This window comes from Mercenaria mercenaria, unplaced genomic scaffold (assembly GCF_021730395.1).
Source record: "Mercenaria mercenaria strain notata unplaced genomic scaffold, MADL_Memer_1 contig_1087, whole genome shotgun sequence".
Lineage (NCBI taxonomy): Eukaryota > Metazoa > Mollusca > Bivalvia > Venerida > Veneridae > Mercenaria > Mercenaria mercenaria.
Genome location: NW_026459059.1, coordinates 5,558 through 29,667, shown reverse-complemented (window position 1 = coordinate 29,667; position 24,110 = coordinate 5,558). Strand labels below are relative to the sequence as shown.

Sequence of the window (24,110 nt, the reverse complement as noted above, 5' to 3'; positions counted from 1 at the left end):
TCATATGAACTTGGGACCATACGCCGCTTTTGGGCGCAACTGAACTTTTTATATCACTTAAGGTCCATGTGCCACGTCGAAGAAACACATGTGGATGTCTCTTAATTGTATTTGGTACTTGTAACTTGAAAATGTTGCATTCTGCGCAAACCAGGGTAAGAGGGCTTGGACGGTAGCATTCATTTCCACTACCGTTCATTAAAAGTGATCGCCTATCGGTCATTTTATTCATAGAGTATTTTTTAAAAATATTTTTTTTTGTCTAAAGCTGAAAGACCCTCCACATTTAGCATGTCCAATGTCTAGGTGTCCTTTACCAAGTTTGCCCAAAACACGCCTTTGGGGAGTCAACCGGGCCATTTCAATAGGAAAAATAATTTCAAAAATCATCTTATCTGTAAGCTTATTACTTAGTATATAGCATTTATATACATCCGCTACCATGAAATGATGTACTCTCTTGACCCAGGTGAGCGATATAAGATCATCATGACCACATTTCATTTCAATATTTTGGTAGATTTCATGGTTTCATTTGTTTATTCGATTCTAATGTTTGTCTAAATTTTGGAAATACATCTCATCAAGAATACACTGTATATCGTTTATTCTATAACGCCTTTTGAGAAAATCTGCAACTTTTTGCAAGATGGTGTACCTAGTGTTAGGTTTTCGAACCACGTGTGTATGGCCCACTTTTATCAATACACAATAATGTGTTTGAATTTCACGTTATCACCTTTAACATGAGTTATTACTTCTTTTATTTAGTATTTTATATTCAAATATTTATACTATATTTTAATAAATTACCTTATTAAAAAGTAATAGAAAGTAGCGTAATGTTATCATAAAAACATGTTATTAACTTGTACGTTATCTTGTAAAATCCCGGCGTCTTTGATTCTTATTGAATGGTGCGGCAACTCGAATAGGCAGCCAAAATCTACTATTGCCAAGTGAAAACCTTAATATATCTTTAGCCTATATACCTGACACACGGAATTTGTTTGGATGCAAACATTTTGGATCATGTAGGAATAATCCTTTGATTGAAACCAAAGCTTCAATTGCCGCTGACGTTTGTATGTTCTGTAAAATTCATTTGCTATTTTAACCAGAAAACAACGACTATCCTATGTGATGATTCTTAGAATTCTTTGTAGCAAATCAGACCAAAGTTACATGATCATGTTTCCTACATAATATTAAATAATAAATATTAAATACATTTATTGCACTATCGTTTTATAACGACAAAAACAAACAAACAAGCACATACATGGACGTTAGAAGATATAAGCAATACAAAAAACATATGAATATATATTGTCTTGTAGCGATTCACTGTGTCATTTCATTCAATAATTCAAAAGTATACATGATGAAAATCTCTGTAACTAATCATTAAACAGAAAGAATCTTGTCGCAATATCCTCGCTATTTTGTTTAGTAAATGGACTAATACAGCAATACATTTACAAATAAAAAACAAATAATTCCGAACATTAAAGAAACAAACAGAAAGTCAGTGTACAAACAATTTTCTCGCTAGAGTGCATAATAGAAAATATATCTGCATAATATTTTCGAGAAAATCCCATCAGATAATATACTTAACGCAATTCACTACATCATAAAGGATACGTATGTACATTAAATTTCATTTTCGAAATTATATATCATAAAATAGTTAACTATAAGTTAGGAATAGTTGTTTCATAACTTTATATCAAAATTATACGCATAAAGTAATGTAAAATGCACATTGGGTGAAAAATGAAACTGAAGTCTGGTTCTCGACATATAAATTGTTCTTTATACTTTGTGAATGTCGCATTTTCATATTAAAGAACTTTAAATTAACAGTTTTCATTATGTCAATGTTTATGTTTTAGTTACAGTAGTCACGAAAATAAAATAGGTGTCATTTAATGCAGTTAAGTACTAATCATTATGAATGCAACTGAACATATGAAATATAAAATAATCAGAAACTGAAAGCACATGCCAGCATTTGATGCAAGGTAGTCAAAATTAGAGAATAACAGCACAGTATAATTATGCGTGCATTATTATTTCATACCTGACTTTTCTTTTACTAGTATTAGTGAAACTATCATTTACTAGCATCACCAAATTATGTTCAAATGTAAAGCTGAACACAGTAGCAGTACAGGTGTAGTACATGTATTATGTATAAACACTGAACATGTTATAATAATATAATCGTATACTAGATAATTGTAGTGTATAGATGTAGAAACTCCGTAAACAATTGTCCCTTGAAGTTCATTCACATCAGTGGCATCTTTGCATCAAGTATAACTTTGACTTTTTCTCCAGCTGAATGCATCCCAATCGCAGGGTATCGTGCACTTAATCTGGATATTTCCTTTTCTCCAATCTTCAAAATATAAAAATGCAAAGTTCAACATGAAATATCCATTTAATCGTAATTGTTAAAAGCATTCACCTTCATAAAGTAGCCTCATTTTATATTACAAATCAAAAATAAGTTTTATAGTATCATCGTTTGCATTTTGCGTTTTGTGACGTAAATTCAATGACTCGACTGCAGACGATTGTAATGAAATGTGTTTATGATAACTACAGCAAATAGGAACATTTATCTTCTAATCAATACAATATCTCGACAGATAAGATGGTATAGAATATCAGTGAAAGAACAACTTAAATATATATGCACTGTTATAATATTCAAAAATATAATATAAATAGATTACAGAAAATGTTAAATTGAATAAAAAAATAATGTTGCATATTGTTATTACTTACACCCTTTTCGAGGTACTTTACCTGAAAGCAGTTTCTCTAGATTTTACACTTTGTGCATTTAACAAATGCAAGTACAAATATACAAATGGTATTCGATAATACATAGCCAGTTTGGAATCGAAACTTAAAGTGAAGTATTTACCCAAATGAAATAGAATATAATTCATGGAAAATAGTATATAAATTATTCAGATATCGCAACGAAACATAAATTGTTAAAACAGGCAAGTCCGCTCCGTTAGCACAATACTATGATTCGAAAGCGTTTCTCTTTGACAGTTAAACAGTAAACACTCTGGATATATCCAACTCCTACTTCTGATTCATTCGGCGAACGATGACCACCATCGATTAACGGAGCAAAAATACATGAATGAAACAGACACGAATCAAGTATATTCTGTGACTAAGTAAATGTTATCAAGATTCAAATCATAACGGTAAAATTGTCGTTTTCTATTTGTTATGCTCTGTAGACCATTTTCCGTTAGAGTCAATATCTCCTGTTACTGCTATCACATTACAGTGTTATTTTTACATTTTTGTAGAATTTCCAACATGAAATAATTTGCAATATAACATTAGTCCTTGAAGCTTACGTCATACACTAACATAACTGTTTTAGGTCTTTTAGCTGATTTAATAGGGTGTTTGTACGACTGAAAACAATTGTCTTACATCAAACACTACATTGACATTTTAAATATTATTTATTCAGCTCTGAAAAGGTTTTACAATAAAATCTTCATTTAGAATGGGTCTTGATGTGGAGTGCAACCATTCGAAGTGCGCCAATTTGATAGAATAAAGAATAAAAGTTATTTATTGTGATTTTACCGATGAGAAATGAGAGAAAAAATGTTAAAAATTGAAACATCGTCTGTCGGGAAAGAAGATGGGCTTTTTGAGTTCGATATAAAATGACAATTTAATAATTCTGCTAAGGTAATATTTAATTGACATAACATATGTATGAAAGCGATACATATATATACAAACTTTTAACATGTTATGTATTGTTCCATAAAACTTGTTGAGGGCCAGATCTACAACAAAATAAAAGCATTTGTTGATTCAGGTATCTTATGGCAATAAATGTTGTTGTTTTTGCTGTTGTTTATATTTTGTTGTTGTTTAAGGTCGTGAAACATCTTTAATAATGCAAAACAATTAAATGTAATGGTAGATCTCCCGAAAGCACAGAGCACAGCACACAAGGCCCGTTTCAGTCATTTCAAAGTAGGTCCGCAAAAAAGAAGAAACAGATATATAGCAAACGAGTACTTTCAAATTCAAACATCAAGTACATTTAATTATACTAATGATATATAAATGGGTTCGACGTCGTACACGTAAGCGTGTCATTTTACGCGAATTAAATTCACGTGTCATTATAAACTGATAAATTGACTGCTTGAATAGTACAGACACTGAAAAGATCAACAGCAACAATAATGTTACAGATTATTTTATCGACGTGTTGCTGACATGACTTTTAACCAGACAAACAGATAAAACGGAAGTTCTATAACGTGTAAAAAACGTTACATTATGTCAAATTCATATTATGTGATCAATGAATAATATTGCTAATACAACAAGATATCGAAACGGAAATTAACAAAACCTTAAAATCAGATCGAATATACAAGATTTTTCTAAGTATTAAAAATAATACAGATAACAAAATTTAAAGAGAGAACGTTGACCCTTTGTTTTACACGGATACATATTATTTATTCAGAGGGAGAGGAGCGGTTGCTGTTAACTAAACCAGTTAAAATTAATTAACCTGTTGAAAACCACTGAAAAGGATTACGTTTGAGAACCGTGTATTTTTATGTAGAAGCTTGATAATAAGCAATTATGTAAAGGAATAAAGCGAATGTTATTTTAATGTCTACTACGTATTGGACGGATTGGCGTATAAAACATTAGTTACACGGTTCCCTGAAACAATGAATAATGACTTTTTACTTCTGTGAATCTGGTTGATGTGCGAAAAAGTGTTTTGTTTGTACAATGCGTTTAAAGAATAAATTTCATTAAGAACCTTACGAAACAATGAAAACAAGTGATACTAGTTTTATTTGCATTAATCACAAAAAGTGTCTTGTTGTACATGTAATACAGAATTATATTTTTATAATATTGTTTTGTAGTCCAAATATATATTTAAAATTATAGATTTAAAATGGTTTGTTTTGTAATCCAGAATTTTACATTGGTAATGTTGACTTATAATCCAGAATTATAAATTGATAATGCTGTTTTGTAATCCAGAATTATATATTCATAATAATGTTTTGTGATCCAAAATTATACATAAATGTACATTTAAAATGTTATTATATAATATAGAATTATATGATTCAGAATTATACATTTAAAATGTTATTATCAAATACAGAAATATATTATCCAGAATTATACTTTATAATTGAAAAACAAGTCAACATGCTTTAACAAAATTTTAATTCTAACGTATACATTATTTACCTTATTTGATACTTGAAAGCTAAAAATTTGCAGTACTACTGGAAATCCGCGGAAATAGTGTATTCACATTGTTATTTCGTTAAACATTTTTTAAATATGTTACATAAACATATCATTTTTAATAAGTAACTAGCATTAATGGCATATGAGGACATCATATTATACTTAACAAAATAAAACTATTAAAGGAAACGTTTAAGCGCTTTGAATCAACCATCGTTGCGGTACATAATAAAATACTTACCTCAATTACGAAAAAAATGAGACTCAGTTTTAAAGATGTCTCGTCACTTTAAGAAACGAGATGTTCTGCATTACTAAATGCCTACATACATTCCGTTGACTTAGCATAATCCCGAGCAGTTACCCAGTACTACTCATAAATGTTTTCTAATGACTTAGACATGTGTGTAAAGAAACTTTCGTAATATCTTTACGTCTGTATGTCCATGATGTATCTAGTCTTTCAACTTGTTTGATTATGTGTGAATTACAAAAGACGGTAACATATTATACAACTACACTCATTTTAAATCAACTTTATATCACTTTGCTACATCGTAAACATGACATGGGCTATGTTTATTATACATATATGCAAAAGCATATTACATGTAATGACTTGATTTTATAACATGTTTTCTGGTGCAGTATTGTTAAATACTGAAGAAATTTAATACCAAAATATCAATTCATGTTTCACTGCAGTTCAATATAAATATGATCTGTAGTCTTTAGTAAGTTCTTCATTGAATCACTATTTAAAACCGATATAAGAAATTTACTGTCATCATAACTCTTCTAATATCATTTGACCTGTGTGTGTTCGAGTACACACCCTTAAATCTTGCAAAGTATGGGACACCTATCTTTCCGCTTCACTTAGGAAACTATCATGAAAACATGAAACATTCTGACACCTCGAATTGACAGCAATGATTTAGACATTGTAATGCTATTTTCAGTGCAATGTACAATGTATACACACTACATGCAAACATGTATTGTCGTACAAAACGGCAATCGTTTGGTCTTTGAATTTATGTCACTGCGTCTTAGTAACACTGTAACGGAAAGAACAAACAATGATCGACGAATGGATAAAACATTTCGAACACCATGTTTGACTGACCACTACCACTACCGCTCGACCAACAGTACAGTACAAATATAGAATACTAGTAACAAGATAACAGGGAACACTAGATACAGCACGAATCTTTATTACTTATGTATGTCTGATATTTATTAAATATCAACTGAATTTCTACATAACTAAAAGCAGTGGAACAAAACTGAACGGACTGGATGTAAATTAAATTTGTATCCAATATACATTACCAAATCAAAACACAAATAGCACCAATAGTAACGAAATTAAATGGACTTAACTCAAGATTATTGCTCAAAATGATACTTCCTGCGAGTGGAAGATAGGAACATCAGAATGTGCGATTTTGTTTCTAAACTTTCTTAAAAAATGCAAAACTAACAATACATCAGGTCCGAGCCAAAAATATAACCAAGACCGTCTCGGCAATAAAAAACGTCTATCTTCTTTACAAGTACACCACGGAGGAATTCGCAGGACACGACTGTGAAAAACAAAGCTTTATAATTGAGGCAGTGTACCGCCGAAACACCGTTAGAATTGCTACAATGTATTCTAATATGTTTCCATAACATATAATTTATCAGTAACTAACTGTCAAAGCATTCTAAGAAATGTGGCAATAATTTACTTATATATAAAACAATTATATTTTTCTATTGTCGCACGATCTAGATGTTACTTAAACGATGTCATGATGACGTATTAAAAGAACACGAATAACTGAATTTAGTGTAGAATGTTTTATGAAACATATTTGAAAGTCTCGAGAAACTGGTTTTAAAATTCACCAATACACAGAATTTGCCCTCAAAATTATTCTTCAGGTACAATGATTGGAGCCAGATATTGAATTTACGAACAACAACTTTTAAAGAACATAAAAGTAAAACAAGATAAGATAAGTGTCAGTAGCTGTTCAACATTATTTCATATTGACATTTACTTACACTTTTCGTCTATCCTGATTTACATTTGCGTATTTAGAAGGGTACAAAACCCAAACATTTTGATAAATATTGTAAAACTATTTGGAAGCGTAAACAATGTATAACTGCTTTGAAGTTTGAATTATGTATAATTGAATGATATATAACTACTTGGAAGCTTGAATAATATATAACTACCCGAAAGCTTGAAAAATGTATAGCTAATTGGAAACATGAATAATGTATAAAAATTATTTGAAGGTTGAATATCTGATGACTACTTAGAAGCACGAATAATTAAAAATTACTGGGAAGCTTGAATGATGTATAATTACTTACTAGCATGATTAATGTATAACTACGTAGCAGTGTGAATAATATATAACTACTTGAAAGTTTGAATAATATATAACTTCGTGGATGCTTGAGTAATATATAACTACATAGAAGTGTGAATAATATAACAACTTGGAAGCTTGATTAATGTATAACTTGTTTGAAACATGAATCATGCATGAATTCTTGAAGCATGAATAACTTGCTTGTAAGCACGAATAATGTATAATTACTTGGAGACATAACACATGTAACAGTTTGAAACATTATTAATATATACAGTCATGTTATTGCTGCGACGCATGAATAATGCATAACTTCTTCGAAGTTTGATGATTAATGTATAATTTCTTGGACGTATGAATAATGCATACCTACTTTGAAGCACGAGAAAGGTTTGGTTTTGAACATGGATTATAATAGGCTATCTGACTTTGTCTCATTTCGTAATAATTTCTTACTTTCTTTCATCAGATATAGCAACACCAAGGAGGAAAATAAATTTCACTAGAAAAACATGCAGATAAGAAATAAAAAAGGCAGAAAGGAAAGCAATTTGTGTCGGACATCACGTTAAAAATTCTTTTCCGTTTGATGAATGCGCCAGAAAGAAGGTTACCTTTTTCGTATTGTAGGCATTATTATTTTCCACATTCAATTTATAGGAGTATAGGCCTTTTATTCCGTGAATTGTCGGATATTGCTTTGTACATGCGTGTAAAGTTAATTTATGCTAAATCTCATACTCACTTTGTTGCGCTACATTTATTGTTATGTATATAAATCAGTTTTATACCCCTACGTCTGTATAAACATTTATAATAAGCATTGTTGTACATTTGTTAAGGATTGTTGTATATTGTGTATCGTGTTGTTGATATGTCGTTGTTTCTATGTATTAAGTTTGTAACTCACTCTGCAACTCCTGAAGGTGCAAGGCTTTGTCATATTAATTTAGGCATGGTTATGCCCATTCTTCTTTTGGTAATCGACACCAAACATTTTCGACAGTACGTACGTCTGGAAATAACATCTATAAACAGTACCTTATATTTATACCTTGAGTATTTTATTTTCTTAAGTTACAAACGCCTAAATTGCAGTACTAGAATATATTGGAATGCCAAAACACTTGCCTATTCTAGATTCACCGCATCTCATTTTCTTACTTTAGCGCCAGTTCTAAAACAAGTACAAACCGTTTTTCTCTTATCAGACTAAGTTATCATTTTGTCTAGCGAAAATATTTCGCAGCTTTTGAACTAATACTGTTATAACAATTAACAACGGTCATGCGTTCTTAATGAATAGTTTGATATCAGTATATATTTGTTGAAGGAATGCCCCTTATGTCGCATTTTCCTCTAAAATTAGATTCAAATAGACAGTTATTTATTTTCTGAGTCTGAATATTTGTTATGACTGTATTTGTTCGGCATTGCGTCCCCTTTAATTGGACATGAAAATCTGTTTGTAATAATGATATATATTTACACAGCTCAGTCAAGAGAAGTCAAACAGGGGGGGTGGGGGGGGGACACTTGTCTTAACTCATTCAATTGCACGTTGTCATTGAAAGAAGACATACTTGTTGTACTGAACAAAATAAAAAATACTTCATTTTCTTTGTCTTTATGGATTAAGATTGAGTAATAAATATTGAATGCTTAATTATTACAATTGTCAACAATTGCATGATTTCATATGGACGGCATTCATTTTATGTGTATATGCGACTAAGAACTGCCATTATTTTGAGTTTTATTGTTGCAATCGTGCTGCGCATTTTGGCGATATCGTGATTGAGAACTATTTTGATTAACTTAAATTGTTTTATTATTTTAAGTTACATGCTTTCAAATCCTTTTTATGTCATGGCATTTTGCGTCTTTAAATAAAAAAAAGCTTTGTCCGTATCAAGTAGTGCCAATTATGATCTGAACGTGTCTCTAAGTTCTTAACACATTCAGCACGAACTTGTATTTAAAAACAATAGATAAAACATTCAAATAAATAATTTCATTTATCAACCGTTCCAAAATATTTCTATGCTATTGGGTTTCTTCCAACTAGACCCTTTAGTATTTTCAATACTTTTAAAGTAAGGTACCCAATAAGGAATATATTTTGAAACTATGTTACTACTATCAATCTGCTTAGTATAAATACGTTACACATACAACGGTGGAACTCACGATAGTGGAACATTTCTTAGATATACACTACATGAGTGAAAGGAGTCATTTCGCATGATACAGTAATATTACCTAAATTACTTTTATCATATACTTTGTGTTTATCTAAGCCAAAAAACACTTTGAATATTATATACCACTTAAAAAGCGCGGTAGGATGTTACTAGCCTGGATGTCACCTAGAAAGCTTGTTCCAGACAGATTAAAGCTTATCAATTGTTTGATTTGCTCTCCGGTAAGTAACTTAGATTTTTTTTTTCACGAATTCTTTGCCAATATATCATTTCTTTTATGAAGTTCAAATATGAGTTTAAAAGCCGTTAAAATGGATAAATATTGACAGCACTTAATCAGCAATTACAAAAAAAGCTCTATTTGAATCATTTTTAGAAAATACTTATCTTTAAACAAAAACTCACAATGCCTACAATACTAACTAATATTTTGCCATTTTGAAAGGTTCCTGCCGGATCACTGATATTTCCGATGTTCAATTTGCTAAATGTAATTGGGCCATTCCATGCGAAAACCTGAATTAGTGACATGATATAACTATTGTATAATTAGTAGTGTAAAATACTGGAAAATCGCTGTTTTTCATATGTTGCTCCAGAAACTAGAAACTAATATATTGTAATTCTGTCATCTAAGACAAATCAAATTCTACCATATTTTTCATATAAATGTTGTTCCTGTTGTCATGGCAACGGAAATTCCAAAGCACCCATGCGTTATGAAAAATAGAGGTGTATAGATAAAAGGCTCATGATGAAACTAAAAATATACGGTTAAGTTATTTTTCAGTAAAATCGCTTTAAACTGTTCCTAAATATTCAAATGTATGATGTTAAGTAAGTGTTACGCATTATTTGTTCCATTAATGACTTGAAAAATACACGCCATGCACAACGACGTCATACTGTTTTTATAACGTTCTTAACGTTACGTCTAAAATACCCTCGGTGACTAACTTAAAAACATTGTAGCTCTTAAGATAGTGAAGATAATCACTTCAAATGTTCAGATTTGAAAGATAAAAGAATGTTCATCATGAATATGTTATTATCTCAATTTTGATTTTTTTGTCACTAATACAGGTTTTCTCATGGAACGCCCCAATTAATTTATCACTACGTGAACTACCTAAAATCACGTCAAGATTCTATTTGTTCAAGGAACGGTTAATGCTTAAAATGTTCAGAATCCTGTTGGATAATAATATATTATTAGATTATTTAACATTGTTCTGTACAAAACGGAGATATATTTGGACGAGTACCCAGCTGAGAAAACCGTATTGGATGAACCGCTAGTTCCAATATGGTTTTCTCAGTTGGGTACGAGTACATATATATCTCGTTTTGTATAGTACAATGTTAAATAACCTTTTTATTCTATATATATTTTTTCTTAGTTTAAATTAAAAATGTTTCAATGAATATTGTATTCCTGCCTTGTCTGTATTTTCCCAGCTTGGTATGAGTGCAATATATATATTATACAGAACATTTTTAGGCCTTATATAAACTTTTTATTCTATATTTATTTCACTTTATACGTAATATACGTAATTCATTGAATGTTGATTTTCTGCTTAATATTACTATTATAATTAAATAAACTATATGATGCAACCTCCCTACAACAGCCATTTCGCGATTTGGGTGGTTATGATACTTAGCTGAGATGTTATGCCCACAAACATTGTCAGCAAGTCTGGTGAAGATCCGATGAAAACTGAATTAGAGAGCAGATTTTTTAGTTTCGTCCGGAACGGTTTATTTTAGCCACCTTTCATAGTTCCAACATCTGATGATGTTTTTACTGTATTTTTAGGTTTCAGATTATTAACGAACGTGTTAATATCTAAATCAGATAGCATTCTCATCACTTGAAACGTTTTTGTGCGTTGTAAAAAAACGACAATTAAATGCTGATTTCAAGACGCATAATCAAACTCTGTACATAGAGCGCCTACTTCATCCGATTTACATTCGGTACATTTTCACGCGTTTCGGGCTTTATCCTATGTTTAACAAATAACTGTTGAACCATCCAAATACAGAAAATACAGATTTTTTTGTACACGCGTGCATCCAAATACAGAAAATATAGGATTTTTTCTACGCACGTGCGTCCAAATACCGTAATATATTGTGCGGTTACGTGTTGCAAATGAACGTTCGCGATTGCATACATAAAATAGATGTAGAGTAAAAGTAATGTTGTCGCTGGTACACTAATCGCAAAACGCAGACAAAAATAACAGATAGATAAATGCAACAAACAGCTATAATTGATGTCGTCCATGGTACAAAACAGCAATACAATGTTACACACAGCTATGTCATGTCGCCGCTAGTACAAGTACTATAACTCTTTTGTTTGTTTGTTTGGGATTTAACGTCGGTTTTGAACAGTATTTCAGTCATGTAATGGCGGGCAGTTAACATAACCGGTGTTCCTGGATTCTGTACCTGTACAAACCTGTTCTTTGCAAATAACTGCCAACTTCCCCACATGAATTATCAGAGGTGGAGGACAAATGATTTAAGACATAATGTCTTTTATCAAATCGTCACGGAGAACATACGCCCCGCCCAGGAATCTTATCTCGTGCGCACAACATCTTATCTTGAGCGATCAACATCTTATCTCGAGCGATCAACATATTATCTTGAGCGATCAACATCTTATCTCGAGCGATTCACATATTATCTTGAGCGATCAACATATTATCTTAAGCGATCAACATCTTATCTCGTGCGCACGACATCTTATCTTGAGCGATCAACATCTTATCTTGAGCGATCAACATATTATCTTGAGCGATCAACATCTTATCTTGAGCGATCAACATCTTATTTTGAGCGATCGACATATTATCGTTAGCGATCAACATATCATCTTGAGCGATCAACATCTTATCTCGAGCGATCAACATCTTATTTCTTGCGCACTACATCTTATCTTGAGCTTTCAACATCTTATCTCGAGCGATCAACATATTATCTTGAGCGATCAACATCTTATCTCGAGCGATCAACATATTATCTTGAGCGATCAACATCTTATCTCGAGCGATCAACATCTTATTTCGTGCGCACGACATCTTATCTTGAGCGATCAACATCTTATCTTGAGCGATCAACATATTATCTCCAGCGATCAACATCTTATCTTGAGCGATCAACATATTATCTTAATCGATCAACATATTATCTTCAGCGATCAATATCTTATATCGAGCGATCAACATACTATCTTGAGCGATCAACATATCATCTTGAGCGATTAACATCTTATCCTGAGCGATCAACATATTATCTTGAGCGATCAACATCTTATCTTGAGCGATCAACATATTATCTTGAGCGATCAACATCTTATCTCGAGCGATCAACATTATTATCTTGAGCGATCTACATCTTATCTCGAGCGATCAACATATTATTTTGAGCGATCAGCATCTTATCACGAGTGATCAACATATTATCTTGAGCAATCAACATCTTATCTTGTGCGATCAACATCTTATCTTGAGCGCACGACATTTTATTTATATATATTAAGGCCCTTTGTGTGTGCATTTAGGTCATCAGTAAAACATACGGACAAGTTGTTAATTAGGGTCCCGCCTATTCCGCTGTTATTTAAACTTTCCACAAGTACATGTACAAGTTTAATACATCAATTGGGAAAGTAATGCATATAATTGGTCATCCTATCTTCAAAATCAAATGAACATAACCAATGATGCATACTGCATGTTAGAACAGCAACACATTTCAGTTCGACTGATAAATTTGCGCAGAAAAGTTGCATGCATGAATTAAGGGAAAACAGGGAAAATCGTTTAATATATGGGCGAAGTATGGAAGCCCTGGAGGGACAATTGATTTCCGTACTTCCCACTTCTGACTTCTAACTTTTGCACTTCTCACTTCCAACTTCTTGACTTCCTACTTCTAACTTCCGAACTTCTGACTTCTAACTTCCACACTTCTGACTTCCAACTTCCTGACTTTCGAATTCTGATTTCAAACTTCCACATTTCTTACTTCCGACTTCTTGACTTCTTACTTCCTTCTTCTAACTTCCGCACTTCTAACTTTCAGACTTTCGACTTCGGATTTCCAACTTCCACACTTCTTACTTCCGACTTTTTGACTTCTTACTTCCCTCTTCTAACTTTCGCACTTCTGACATCTAACTTCCTGCCTTTCGACTTCAGATTTCCAACTTCCACACTTCTTACTTCCGATTTCTTGACTTCTTACTTCCCTCTTTTAACTATCGCACTTCTGACTTCTAGCTTCCACACTTCTGACTTCTAAATTCCTGACTTCCGACTTCCAACTTCTGCACTTCTGGCTGCCAACTTTCCTTTTTCGGACGTCGGAAGTAAGAAGTGTGGAAGTCGGAAGTATGAAGTCAGGAAGCTGGAAGTCAGAAGTGCGGACGTCAGAAGTCAAAAGTGCGAAAGTTAGAAGAAGGAAGTAAGAAGTCAAAAGTCAGAAGTAAGAGGTGTGGAAGTTGGAAATCAGAAGTCGAACTCGGGAAGTTGGAAGTCAAAAGTGCGGAAGTTAGAAGTCAGAAGTGTGGAAGTTAGAAGTAGGAAGTAGGAAGTCAAGACGTTGGAAGTGAGAAGTGCAAAAGTTAGAAGTCAGAAGTGGGAAGTACGGAAATCAATTGTCTCTCCAGGGCTTCCATAGAGAAGCATACATACTATTTTTGTGTCAAGGACTTAAATTTATTTCTTTGCATCATCACTGATTTTTTGCTGCCTTTTTATCAGTTTCCGTATTTAAATGTGTAACCCTGCAAACATATGAAACGGTTATAAGTATAATCTAAATAAAAACAAAAACGCTGGCAGCCGTATGTTTTTACTAATGATCTGAATTCACACAAAGGTCCTTAATAGGTATTGATAAGATGACCGAGAAAAGATGTTGATCGCTCGAGAAAAGATGTTGATCGCTCAAGATAATATGTTGATCGCTCGAAATAAGATGTTGATCACTCAAGATAATATGTTGATCGCTCAAGATAAGATGTTGATCGCTCAAGATAAGATGTCGTGCGCACGAGATAAGATGTTGATCGCTCAAGATAATATGTTGATCGCTCGAGATAAGATGTTGATCGCTCAAGACAAGATGTCGTGCGCACGAAATATGATGTTGATCGCTCAAGATAATATGTTGATCGCTCGAGATAAGATGTTTATCGCTCAAGATAAGATATTGATCGCTCAAGATAATATGTTGATCGCTCGAGAAAAGATGGTTATTGCTCAAGATAAGATGTTGATCGCTCAAGATAATATGTTGATCGCTCGAGAAAAGATGTTGATCGCTCAAGATAAGATGTCGTGCGCACGGAATAAGATGTTGATCGCTCAAAATAATATGTTGATCGCTCAAGATAAGATATCGTGCGCACGAGATAAGATGTTGATCGCTCAAGATAAGATGTTGATCGCTCAAGATAATATGTTGATTGCTCAAGATAATATGTTGATCGCTCGAGATAAGATGTTGATCGCTTCAAGAAAAGATGTCGTGCGACGAGATAAGATGTTGATCGCGCAAGATAAGATGTCGTGCGCACGAAATAAGATGTTAATCGCTCAAGATAAGATGTTGATCGCTCATGATAATATGTTGATCGCTCAAGATAATATGTTGATCGCTCAAGATAATATGTTGTTCGCTCGAGATAAGATGTTGATCGCTCAAGACAAGATGTCGTGCGCACGATATAAGATGTTGATCGCTCAAGATAATATGTTGATCGCTCGAGATAAGATGTTGATCGCTGAAGCTAAGATGTTGATCGCTCAAGATAATATGTTGATCGCTCGAGATAAGATGTTGATCGCTCAAGATAAGATGTCGTGCGACGAGACAAGATGTTGATCGCTCAGGATAAGATGTCGTGCGCACAAAATAAGATGTTAATCGCTCAAGATAAGATGTTGATCGTCCAAGATAAGATGTCGTGCGCACGAGATAAGATGTTGATCGCTCAAGATAATTTAATCCTAAACTAATAATTGCATGTCCTAAACCTACCACCGTAGATATCGTCTGTGGCAGAGTAGAAAAAGAAATCTTAAAGAAATCGGACTTTTTTAAAACGCTTGGAGAGTAACAATGTAAAACGTACTTAAAACTTACCTAAAGCAGTATATTATATACATAAATACTGTAAAATCTGGTAAATAAGCGCATGTTCGAATGTAAGCGCATATAAAAAAAAGAGCTGTCGGAAGACAACAACGCTCGACTATTCAACAGCCTTTTCAATTGAATGAATACAAAAGTCGCAAAAAGGGGCATAATTTAGTAAAAAAGCAAAACAGGTTTATGGAACCTGCATAGTGCTTATCAGCTCATGACAGTGGACAGGACTGGTGTGTGAAGTTCCAATTAGTGGATACCGTGATACTAGCTTACATATAAGAATTTAAACAAAACATAAAAGGGGTATAATTTTGTAAAATGCGAAAAGAGTCATTGACCCTTTGCATTGCATGTCATATCAAGACAATAAACAGTGTGTGAAGTTTCAGTCCTTTCCCATTAGTGGATACTGACATACCAGCTTACATACAAAAAAATTAACCTAAAACTGCTAAGTCGAAAAGGGGGCATAATTTTGAAAAGATGAATAGAGTTATTGGACTTGCTTTGTGCATGTCAGATCATGACAGTGAACAAGTGTGTGAAGTTTCAATCCATTCCTATTAGTGATTTCTGAAGTCGAAAAAGGGGAATGATTTGTAAAAAAGCAAAATAAAGATATGGAACCTGTGCATTGTAAGTCAGGTTATCACAGAAAATAAGTATGTGAAGTTTCAATCCATTCTCATCAGTGAGTACTGAGGAACCAGCTTTCATACAAAACCGTAACCAAATATTTCTAAGTCTAAAAAGGGGCATAATTTTGTTAAAAAAGGAAAACAGAGTTATGGAACCTGTGCAGTGTTAGTCAGTTTATCACAGAAAATAAGAGTAAGTTTAAATCCATTCCATCAAGTGGTTACTGAGATACCAGCTTACATACAAAACCTTAACAAAATCGGGACGCGGACGCGGACGCCGACGTATGAGCGAGTCCAATAGCTCTACTATTCTATGAATAGTCGAGTGATAAACGCATACGGCCTTACCGTTATTCCGTATGGGATAATAAGCGCATGTCATGCCCCTACCGTCTCGAAAATAGGCGTATATCCGATTACTGGTAAACAAACAACAGATGCAGCAAAACACGTAACTAACGGTATTATACCGTGATCATTGTTTAGGAGGCAGTAAACAGTTTTAAGCTGTAAGTGTCGAATTGGCCAGGGTCAAATTTACAAATAAGAGGCAATTTACGGTATGAAGTGCATATTTGAATTTCTAGATAATAATAACTGCTAGAATTGAAGTTTCAGCGGCTAGAATTGGGTTTCACTTATTTAAAAAAATAGTTGAGTAGCCTTGATCTTGATATTATGGCATAATGACTTGTAGATGCGAATGCATGCCTCCCCTGAACTAGGTTAAATTGGAATTGTCATTTTAGCAGGGGTCTCAGGAAAACTGGAATAATGGAAAAAGCGTACGGATGGCACATATATTTGAGCTTATTTTTAAATTTTACAGTGTTACCAGAGTATGACACCGTGTAGCAGTTGGGGCTATCATTTGCAGGGAATTTTATACAGCGATTTGAAAATTGGCAAATTTAGCTTTCTTCGTCATCAGTTTTCGCGACCGGGAGAGCATCAAAGTCAGGTCTTGTAAACAGAAAACTAGATATTAGGGATGTATTGCAGATGGTTTGTAACGATAGACATACAGTCATGTTAATGTTGCAATATCTTTATTTCAGGTGTGTGGTTACAGACTTTTTTGTGAGGTTTTGAAAGTAGGGTAGGCAACTCTGGGCCGAGAAGCTCTGAAAACTGTTTTCTGCCTCCAGGGGACAGGTGTTCTTACTTGTTGAATAGCGGATGGGTGCTAAAACACGGTAATCGTTTTTTTTCTTTCTAGATAGAAAATGTTCTCTTTAAATGAAAATAAAAGAGTGAATACAAGAAAAGTTGTTTGTATTTTCTTAGTTTGTCAGTCTTGTGTAAATCTGTGAGGTGAAAACAATATGGATAAAATGTTACAATCTTAGTGTTTAACAGCGATCTAATGTTCCCAGAGATTGAACATTATCAGTGACATGATCATTGTGCTTTCATTATGTATTATGTTTTCTCATTCGGGGTAAACACTGTCAAACAAAATCCAAATATAAAAAATAGTTGCACACGGCTTGTTTATAAGTGCATATCAAATATAAGCGCATAGTTTTTTTTTTCTAAAGTATAAAGCGAATATCAAAACTAGGCGCACAAAAGTGCCACTAAAATTATTATAAGCGTATACACTTATTTACCAGATTTAACAGTATTGAAATGCTTTGAAAGGAACAGTAAATAATGTCACCATGAGGAGAATCCTATCAAAAGAAGCGGTGCCGAGGCTCGCATTATTTCTACAAATGTTGACAATATGGGTACATGACACTCAGTGTTTAAATTAGTTCATGTTGATCTCTATTTCTTCTGGATCATAAAACAGAAGATATAGTATAGATTCAACTTTGAACATCATTGCTAGTCATCATATCTCAAAGTGTAACGACAATTCTCCTATGAATATTGTTACACAAAAATGATTTTAGAACAAGAGCTTATAGAATATGAAATGACCCCATCCCATCTGCCACCTTGATCTTTTACCTACTGATTTCAAACTTTTTTATAGATCATCTGCTGATTATGAACATCCACCATGTCAACTTTCATGATCCTTTGACGACGCGTTCTTGAGTTATCATCCGGAAAAGGACTGGTCTAAAGGAAGACATACCGATAGACCGACGGACATCTGCAAAAGAATTATACCCCTCCTGGGGGATATAATTATTTAAACAGTTTTTATAACATGGTTCATAACATGATTAAATTAACTTAATATTTCAACACATTCTATTAAAAGAAATAATAATAAAAATGATCATACCAAATATTAAAATATTTAAACATATGGAAATCAGACTGTTTGTTATGCTTCTTAAGTGAAGAGTAATCATATTAAATTCTATTTACTCCTATTCAGCAAATATTCTTTATACTTTCATGAAAGTACTGTCTTTATATTTATTGGTCTATTTTATGCAAGATATGGTTCACTGTCCGAGATTCCGGGAGATTTCCAAGATTGGTATAATATCTTATAGACCGTATTTAGTTGGTTAAATTTGTCATATGTGCGCGTTTAAAATATTTCTATATTTTCGGAATAATAAAACAAATATAAAAATTATAATTCATTTTCCAGTTTAATTTAAGCTTTAGCAATAATACAAAACTATCAAAACTGATGGACTGTTTTCTTTTGTTGACTTGAAATATATATAAAAAGATTGATATTACAAAATTGTCATATATTTTCGTTTAACGTTCTTCTTACCTTGCTAAAACAATATTAACACATTTAGTTTAGTTTTAGATTTGTCTTGGTAACCAATGTTTCATGTTTAATCCAGAAATGGTGAATGCAAATACTTCCAAAAACAAAGTCAAAAAACGTGTGTTCTGATGTTTCGACATATCTGTTAAAATATAACCCTTATTTTAAATTACAATAAAGATGTATTATGTTGAATGGTTTTTCATTTGATGATCTGTACTTTATATTTTGTATCTATTGTGATGTTCTGTGTATGAGCATATTCGTGCATGAAGGACATATCTTTCCGTTTTGTAACGGTACTAAAAACTCATTTAACACATTAGGGTGTAAGTAGACTCTTTTACTGTGATACATGAATGAATGCGTAAAATTACACGCTAACAATGTAGTGCTTAAAAGAAAAGCACTCGTTATATTTTATTGAATTCCTTCTATTTTTGAAGAAAATAACATGCAGACGTGAAAGAATTATTTGGCGACATAGATAAACTGAGTTTGTAGTTACTCGACAGAGCGTCGTGTCACTTATGCTTAAGCAGTTACCATGGTGACATATATTTTTATTAACATCCTTTTAATTTTTTTTCTTTCTTTCTTTTTAATTTTAAATATATTAAATCAATCACAGTCTACACATACAAACCCGTCACCAAAACAATCATATAGATAACGCAGTTTACAAAATCACGTGCACAAGGAGAACAACAAAAGTCAGCTGAATATACTCTAAGAATGAAAATGTCGGCCGTTGAACTTGCAAATATATATTCCAACCATCGAAAAAGTGACAAAAAGAAAGAAAAATAAATGTTTTCCTTGTTATTTTTAACCAATCAAAGATTCTTACATAGTTGTTCCGTAAAAATAAATATTCGAAATAATGGATCGGCCGTTCTTTCATCGGACTTAATCATTGATATCGTTTAATAATCAGTAACATTACATAAGTTAATGTATATCGTATTATCAAAATTGACAGTATTTTAGCTGGTTACTTATATCTTTCTTATTTTCCTATGCATTTATATTTACCTACGACAACAATGTACATTCAAGCAATTTGTTTGTTTCCAAACTAACTCTTGATAGCTTGAGTAAATAAGCTGTAGTGTATAAACAATCAGGACGGACATTACAAAGACATATTCTTGACCTTTAACATGTAATGTTTATCGAATTAAGTGTATTACTGACGAAACATATGAAAAAGCTGTTACACTAATTCTGCATCAGTATAACATTTTAAAAATATCATACATATTTTTTTTTTCAAAGAAACTGAACTTTGTTAAGACGTGTAATAGTAGCAAGAAACATGGCTATGATGGTTTTTGTTAAAGTCATTGATCGGAGGTTAACATGACGATTGTAAGGATAACATTTTTAGCAAAGCGCTTTTGATATATTTCCTTCGTGTAATAACTAATAACAATGATCTTATCTACAAAGTAGTCAATGCCTTCGCATTGTCTATCGTCTACATAACTATAATTCAGAAATCAGAATCACAATAACTGAAACATTAGGGCGAGACGTTACATATCCAAACAACTGAACGATGAACCGTGAAACATTAGACGATAAACACTAAGAATACTTTGTTTATTTTCATTCTTACATGCTTATTGAATCATGATGAAAAAATAATGCTTAAGTTCATCCATCCGAGTAGTAATAAAACCGACGATATTCGGCTATTTGACGTAATATAATTGACGTCATGTTATCTAACTTGCTCGCTAGTCAGTCGTTACGTAAGTATATAGCAGATTATATATCCCTTGATTTTATTCTTTGTTTAACTGACATGAAAGAATCACCAACAAAATCATTGTTTGATATAAATAATATTTTCCTATTCTATAATTGGATCTCCTGCAGCTAATATATACTCTAATATATATTCCTTGTCCTTGGTGTTACTTCCTTCCGCCCTTTATCTGATCCAACAAGATTTTAAAGCATTCATGAAGTAATTGCAGTTGATAAGTTTTAACCCATCTATTTCATAGTATAGAATAACTGAATCCTTTTAACTTTTACTGATTTTATCATCCACAAGAAATTTAAACATATGGTTTCCTATCTCTTCAGTTACATTTTTAGATAGATAAGGGAATTTTCAAGACCATTAGTTTTGCTAAACGAATGATTGCATAACAGTTACTTTCCATACCTCTGAACTTGAGCAAATTTGAATTACATCAAATGCAACAAAAGTTCGTTATTTTCTTTTATCATTTGTCAAATTTTTACAATTATAGAGATTGATATCGTTTAATGATTCAATTTACTTGTATGATATGTATGATATACATATCGTTTTAGTTCTAGCTTTGTGTAATCATATTTGTATGTCTAAAGGAAGAAAGTCTTAAGGGTCTGCAATCAATTATAAAGAAGACAAAACCGAACACACCTGAGTGCACAAATAGAGAATATTACGTTACTGATATTACCATTTATTTTCGTACTTGGTTTAAACAATATTGATTTTCAAGCAGGTATTCAGCATACATATATTTACACAAATCAAGGCTTGAGTAGGAAGCTAAGCTTATTTAGAAACTTTTTCCTTATAAATAGCAGGGATAGCTGGTAACTTAGAAAATATAGTATTTATAAACTATGGAAAACATGCAAATGAAACATACATATCAATAATACATTACCAAAGTTAGACAACTATTTATCACATATAGTTTGTCTTAAAATGGTAATGTAGTAACTGCATATATTTAAACGTGCTTAGAAACAGTAAGTATTCTTTACATTGGTTTATGACTAAGAGATATATGAAGGAAATAAAAAGGGTAGAAATGAGAGTGTGGCGAAGATAGAGGTAGAGAAATATAGAGATATGGTCACGTACACGATATCAGCACGACATCTCGAGCCAAATGCACTCAGTGCCATCTACTTTTAAGTCAGTGCGCCTAATTGCGGGAAATGAACTTCTGACGTACACGATTACACCTCCATGGTTATCGCCATTACGATTCTTCCGGAATGGTGGTGCAAAGTTTTCAAATATGAGAGAAGAATCATTTTGATTTATTTTCGTAGTTGGAACATTTCTAATACAATGATAACGGTTTCAATGAAAAATTAGGAACAAATGTGTTTTCAAAATTTCCGGCTTAAGTGCTGTCAAAGTGAGAAATAGCAATAACATTGTTGTTTCTGAAAAAAGACGTATGATTTCACCACTCATTTTCTAAGTTCAAACATTTCAAATAGAATGGTAACGTTCTGATGCAAAATTTTGATAAAATTTGACATTTCAAAAAGATCCCGCAAAAGTGATATCTTGACATTGGCTAGATAAAGCAAAGTTTATTAGGCAGGCCGATTTTGTGCTTACATGCTCCACATCATAACAATCCTTACCTTTCTTCCGTTCCTTGTAAACACTACATGGCCATACCTAAAACATAACGTTCAATCATTTGTTAACAGATATCTATATTCCTTATCAAAGGGAAACAATTTTTTCAATTTAAATATTTGTTCAGTTTTCATCTTCATTGGATATTAAACTTTCATTTTGAGAGTAAATGGTGGCAAATATTGTTCAACTGACCCGTCTATCTCTTTTAATCTTTCTTATATCTTGATATGCGTTTTGGAATAATCTTGATAAGTTTGTAACAAAATACGTATACATATAGTTCCGTATTTAATGTGACAATGGCAAATATGATAATTATCACTATAGTTTGAGATAAAAGTAAATAGTGTATGTAGGCTATCCATTCTATTACAACAATAGCCATATAAGTAATTTTAATTTCCAGGCATGTGTCTGTTTTCATAGACGTTTTTATATTCAGTTTCCATGAAATGACTATAGTTTATACTTCCTATAAGTGAATATAAAATCGCTTACAAAAAAACAAAAACAATTTTAATGATACCGTGAATGTTGGAATATATTTCACAAATAGCACCTGCCGTTGAATACAATTCAGCTGCCAGTTTTACACTTTGTCACGGCCGAACAATAATGCAAGCTATGTTAATGAATAAAAATATGAATATTCTGCCTGAAATATTATGATGTTATTATGTTATTACAGCAACATTAGAAATACGCAATTCTCAAATGTTGATACATGAATATCCTCGGCGAATTATCGGTTTCTTTGTTTTCTGTTATCTTTTCTATATATCACCAATATACAAGTGGCCTGCAAGCACGAAGTTTCAGATTTAGAAGGTGTATTTATTGCTATCGTACGTTTTGGAATTGATTTGTTTTGCCTGAGTTTGATTTTATGCTATGTTTGTGTATTATACAGTTACACGTAGAAATCGTTTTCAAGTTTACGGACACCTAATATTTGAAATATGTTTAAATTTCTTCGGATAAGTTTCAAATGTAATGAACTACTTAATTCCGTAAAACTCAATTGAATATCGCAACATGTTTATTTGAAAAAGATTTTACAGGTACTTAAAGGCCGACTTTAGTTGTCCAGGGAAACTTTTGGATGATTGACGTTTATTGCTAACTAATAGCTCACTGAACCAGCAGTCTGACCACAAGTATTATCTCCAGTAGAGTGTGAAATGTCTTAGTTTCAAGGAATTAGATTTCTCTGAATGAATTGAATGTATGATAAACATAGCCTGGCTATTTTATTGAAAATCTTTTAATCAAAACAAGAAATACACTTTGCACCTGGTTATTTTTGCACAAATAGGTATTAAA

General features: G+C 32.4%; 1 long non-coding RNA gene across 1 annotated transcript; it reads right to left on the bottom strand.

Annotated features, from left to right (window-relative positions):
• Positions 1-1,313: 1,313 nt before the first annotated feature.
• LOC123541735 (uncharacterized) lies at positions 1,314-22,862 on the bottom strand. The gene is made up of 2 exons (XR_008368786.1): positions 22,787-22,862; positions 1,314-2,407 (listed from the first exon to the last, which is right to left on the bottom strand). It is a non-coding gene; the product is annotated as an uncharacterized LOC123541735 (long non-coding RNA).
• Between the last annotated feature and the right edge of the window lie 1,248 nt (positions 22,863-24,110).